Below are 6,103 nucleotides of genomic sequence, written 5' to 3' on the forward strand. Positions count from 1 at the left end.
GGTTTCGCCACGTTGGCCAGGCTGGTCTTGAACTCCTGACCTCAGGTGATCTGCCCATCTCAGCCTTCCTGTAATCTGAAAGTGTTGAGATTACAGGTGTGAGCCACCGTGCCTGGCCACAACCAGTAGATTCTTGAAGGTAATCTGGAAAAGTCAATTCTTGATTTGTTTGTTTATTTTGGGGATTTTTTTTTGTTTGTTTTTTGTTTTTTGAGACGAGGTCTCACTCTGCCACCCAGGCTGGAGTGCAGTAGTGTGATCACAGCTCACTGCAGCCTCTACCTCCTAGGCTCAATTAATCCTACTACCTCAGCCTCCCAAGTAGGTGGGACTACAAGCACATGCCACCACACAGAGCTAATTTTTTTTTTTTTTGGTATATAAATATACAATTTTACTGGCCTAAAATTTGGGAAGGGAAGAAGGATATAGGTGAAAGCCTGGGAGAAGCTTGCCAAGATTCCTCTGTTTCCAATAATGGAGGGGCAGAAACAGGTATCACCTTCTCTCTCTAAGGCACACATTCTCTGTTTGAGAGAGAGAGAGAGAGAGGGTGAGAGAGTATGTGTATGTGTGTATTTGTGTATGTAAAGATGAGGTTTCACCATGTTGCTCAGGCTGGCCTTGAACTCCTAGGCTCAAGTGATCTGCCTGCCTTGGCCTCCCAAAGTGCTGGGACCACAGATGTAAGCCATCACGGTGGCTTCATTCTCTTTTCTTTCCTTTCCCCCATCTGATTCATGTGACTTCCTTTTAGAAGCAAAGCAAATTCATCCCCCTGCCCTGGCCCCCCAAAGGAGAGAGGAGTCTTGCTATGTTGGCCAGGTGTTTTGTTTTGTTTTGTTTTTACAGAGATGAGATCTCACTCTGTCACCCAGGCTGGAGTGCAGCTGTGTGATCCTCCTACTTCAGCCTCCCAGAATGCTAGGACTACAGGTGTGCAAAGCAAATTCTTCACCTGGCTTTCTGCATAGGAGTTTATCAAGCCTGATGCTTCAGCATGTCCTTGAGGCCTCACCCTCCACAGCAGTACCTTATTCAAGTATTTCCTCCAGAAAACAGAGAATTCTAGTAGAAAAAGAAAAATATAGCTATCCTATTATGAAAAAAAGTTTATTTTGTTCTGGGAAAGAGGACTTGTTCTATATTCTTCCAAAAGTATGCAAGTAATGGTGATTGTAAAATTTAAAAAGTCTCCTGTAGGAAGTCATGTTAAGTGTCTACTTTTGGTGAATGAAAAATTATTCTAAATTGGGTGGTTTTAAAGTAGAGAGTCATCTAGGGATTTTTTTTTTTGCCTGGGCCTTTTCTTCACCTATGTTGGGGATGACACCATGGTTTAATGATTACTTCAGTAATAAATGACCAAAGAAACTACACATGGTGATCTAAAGGCAAACATTCTAGTATAGTATGGAAGTTAAAACTACACCCACTTGTGCCCATACAATTGCTGATCAGAACCTGTTTTTCCAATGTAAATACTGCAACTACACTAGTTGTGTTATACTTAAAATTGGGCAAAGTTCAAAGAATCTCAATCGCACCTATTCAAAAACTGAAGGTAAAACTGTAACAACGAATCCAGGAAGCCAAATGTTGTGGCATTGCAGATAACCATCCAAGGACAGCTTTAGGATTTTTATATAGCAGAGCATACAGCAGCTTTCTAAGTGGAAAGGTAGGGTGAGGGAACAGGTCTTGAAAATAGAGGTGCATAGCACTTTATAGAAATTGAGAAAATACTAATCATCTATATCAATGACTTGGGTGCTAATTAAGACTGTGTGGATAATAAAGCCCATTCTCTCCTTTGGTGCTACCCATAGCCCTGGGTGCTGAAATGGTCTGGAGTCTTTCTGACTTGTTGTTTTCAAACTTGAAGCCATCCTAGAATTGTTTCAGCCCCTTTTGGTATTGAGAATATATAAATTCACTACTACCAATAGCCTCAGACATTCTTGAAAAAAGGAGTCCCCACTCAAAGCTGGTCTTTGTCTCAACCAAAGACTGGTAGCAGGGATTCATGGATTAAAGAGAGGGGCAAGAATTAGGAGGTAGTGGTTCTAGGAGGCAAAACCAATTTCATAGCTAAAGGGAGAATGGACATTTGCATACTACAGAAGATAAAATGCAAAAAACAGTTGTGGAACACATATAGGGTATCCCATGTTTTTGGACTAAACTCAGATGTGCACATGAATACGACCTGTGTAAAATCCATGGAGTCCTGTGCTTACTTCCTAGTTTTAGGATAACAACACTTTGAATTGAGAAGTCACTTACTGACATCTAATGATCCTGTCATTTAGCCACCTTCTCTCTCTGAGGCATCACCCCAAACATCCACAAACACACACACTCAGACTCACCTGTTCCTGCCCCTCTGTTATTAGAAACAGGTGAATCTTGGCAAGCTTCTCCCAAGCTTTCACCAATATCCACCTCCCCTTCCCAAATTTTAGGCCAGTGGCCAGTAGCTGTATGCTTGTTCAGGTATACTTGGAAGGAAAGAACTATTTATTTACCTATGTCACGTGTTCATTTCCCAATTTTCTTTCCGCCTCTAGAAATACAGCTTGATCTTCCGGCAGCTTGCTGGCCACACTCCACCTTCTGGTAAATAGAAGCTCTGCAAGCAAGACCAAATAAATTACCCTTAATCAACTGCAAACCAGTATTTGTCAAAAACAAACAAACAAACAAACAAACAAACAAAAAACCCCACCTAGGCCGGGGCGCAGTGGCTCACGCCTGTATTCCCAGCACTTTGGGAGACCGAGGTGAGCGGATCACAAGGTCAGGAGAACGAGACCATCTTGGCCAACATGGTGAAACTCCATCTCTACTAAAAATAGAGCAAAATTAGCTGGGTATGGTGGTGCATGCCTGTAGTCCCAGCTACTTGGGAGGCTGAGGCAGGAGAATTGCTTGAACCCAGGAGGCGGAGGTTGCAGTGAGCCAAGATCGTGCCACCGCTCTGCAGCCTGGGCAGCAGAGCGAGACTGTCTCAAACAAACAAAACAAACAAAAATAATTCAAATAAAATTAGAGGCAGGGCGGGATGCCTCATGCCTGTAATCCTATCACTTTGGGAGGCCGAGGAGAGCATATTACCTGAGGTCAAGAGTTCGAGACCAGCCTGGCCATCATGGTGAAATCCTTTCTCTAATAAAAATACGCAAAAATTAAGCTGGGTGCGGTGGCTCACACCTATAATCCCAGCACTTTGGGAGGCTGATGTGGGAGGATCACTTGAGGTCAGGAGTTCAAGACCAGCCTGGCCAAAATGATGAAAGCCCCTCTCTACTAAAAATACAAAAAATAGCTGGGCGTTGTGGTGGGCGCCTGTAATCCCAACTACTCAGGAGGCTAAGGCAGGAGAATCGCTTGAACCTGAAAGGCAGAGATTGCAGTGAGCCAAGATCATGCCACTGCACTCCAGCCTGGATGACAGAGCAAGACTGTGTCTCAAAAACAAAACAAAACAAAACAAAACAACAGGAAAAAACCCCACAAAAATTAGCTGGCGTCATGGTGCGCCTGTAATCCCAGCTACTTAGGAGGCGGAGGCAGGAGAATTGCTTCAACCCTGGAGGAGGAGGTTGCAGTGAGCCGAGATCGCACCACTGCACTCCAGCCTGCACAACAGAGTGAGACCCTGCATTGAAAAAAAAAAAATTAGAAACTCAGGCTCACATCTATAATGCTAACACTTTAGGAGATTGAGACAGAAGGAAAACTTGAGCCCAGGAGTTCGGGACCAGCCTGGGCAACATAGCAAGATTCTGTCTTGACAAAAAAATTTAACAGGCCAGATGCAATGGCTCACACCTGTAATCCCAACACTTTGGGAGGTTGAGGTAGGTGGATTGCTTGAGTCCAGGAGTTTAAGACCAGCCTGGGTGACATAGCAAGATTCCATTTCTACAAAAAATTAAAAAATTATCTGGGCATGGTGGCATGCACTTGTAGTCCCAACTACTCAGAGGCTAAAGTGGGAGGATCCCAGGAGGTCAATGCTGCAGTGAGCTCCGATAGCACCATTGTACTACAGCCTGGGTGACAGAGTGAGATCCTATCTCAAAATAAATAAATAAATAAGTGTTATTATTTTAAGCCTCTATATTTTCAAGTAGATTGTCGCATACTATTTTTTTTTTTTTTTTTTTAAATAAAGACGGGGTTTCACCATGTTGGTCAGGCTAATCTTGAACTCCCAACCTCAGGTGATCCACCCACCTTGGCCTCCAAAGTGCTTGAATTACAGGCGTGAGCCACCACGCCCGGCCTGTTGCATACTAATTGATAAATAGAACAACTAAAATAAATGGTGAGAGGTTATAATGTGCTTGCCATAAGAGTATACTCATTTCATTTACTCATTTTATTTATGTATTTCTTTATTTTGAGACGGAGTTTCGCTCTTGTTGCCCAGGCTGGAGAGCAATGGTGTGATCTTGGTTCACTGCAACCTCTGCCTCCCGAGTTCAAGCAATTCTTCTGTCTCAGCCTCCCGAGTAGCTGGGACTACAGGCGTGCGCCCCCCAGCTAATTTTTGTACTTTTAGTAGAGAGGGAGTTTCTCCATGCTGACCAGGATGGTTTTAATCTCTTGACCTCGTGATCTGCCCACCTCGGCCTCCCAAAGTGCTGGGCTTACAAGTGTGAGCCACCGAGCCCGGCCATTAAATTTATTTTATACCAAACTCTGGTATGCATGCTGGGGATACAGCAGTGATTGCAACAGATAATGTCCCCTTCCTGACTTCACAGACTGTTTGGGTTAAGGAAGGTGGATGCACTAAGCAAATTAACAAATGAGTGTGTGATTCTTAGGTGGTGACAAATGGTGGAGAAAAAGCAGGCTACAGGGAAGAGAGAGTGATGGGGTATTTTATTTTAGATGAAATCATGACAGAAGGCCTTCCTGGAAAGAAGACCTACAGAAGTAAAGCAGCACACCAAAGGAATATTTGATGGCTGAGTAGTCAAAGCAGAGGGAACAGCTAGTACAACGACTCTGAGATAGAAATGTGCCTGGAGGCCAGTATTTGGAATGGAATGGGAAAGGATGGAAGAAGAGATGAGGTCAGAGAAACATGGTGGAGTCCTGAGCATGTAGGGCTTTGTGGGCTATGGTGAGGAACTTGGCCACAGGAGAGTTCTGAGCACAGGAATGCCATGCTCTGACTTGTATTTTCAAAATATCGGGCAGGCAGTGTGGAGAATAACCTGTAGGAGAGCAAAGTTTGAAGCAGAGTGAGCTGTTGAAGTTAATGCAATGACCCGGGCAATGATGATGGTAGCTTGGACCAGGGCAATAGGAGTGGAGGGCAGGAGAAATGGTTTTGGCTATTTTATATGTGTGTGTGTATATATATATATATATATATATATATATATATATATTTTTTTTAAAGTACAGTCACCAGGATATGAATGTGAAACTTGAGAAAAAGAGAATCATCACAAATGGGTTTCTGGTGTTATTTGCTCTGTATCAAGTATCGTTAATATACATGTCCTCGCTCTTCCATCAGAGATCCTAAAGTCATTCTGTATATTCAAACACTCATCTGATGGCTATGGTGTCAATGCCAAGTGCCACTGAGATGACTCCTTTAAGCACAGACTCTCTAAGATGCTGACCCCATGCAGAAACATGGGAATGAGTAAGAGCATTATGAGCATCACTTTGAGGTTGTCTATAACAAATAAAATTACACCTTTATATTTGCAATATTTCCTTGAAGAAGTTGTCTTTATTGTTATGTGCTAAGGGGAAAATCCGTAATTTACGTTTTCTTCCAAAGAACTTGGTAAGCTTTCATGTATATATCTTAGGTCCTCTTTATACGCCCAAATAACTGAAGACGGAGACAGACATTAGTGTAATTTAACAGGCAGATTCTCAAAAGGGTTTATAAATTTTGTCATTAGTCATATATTTTTAAGCCTTGATGAACTGGCAAAATAAGACCATGGTCACTTTCAATAATTCCAGAAAAGATTAGACTCATAATTTTAGTCCTCAGGTAGGATTCCTAACTTGTAACACACTCCCACATGCCCAGCCAGCTGCTGCTTCTTTGTCCTTATTT

This window comes from Sapajus apella, unplaced genomic scaffold (assembly GCF_009761245.1).
Source record: "Sapajus apella isolate SASKATOON/1434 unplaced genomic scaffold, GSC_monkey_1.0 scaffold64, whole genome shotgun sequence".
In the NCBI taxonomy this organism is placed as follows: domain Eukaryota; kingdom Metazoa; phylum Chordata; class Mammalia; order Primates; family Cebidae; genus Sapajus; species Sapajus apella.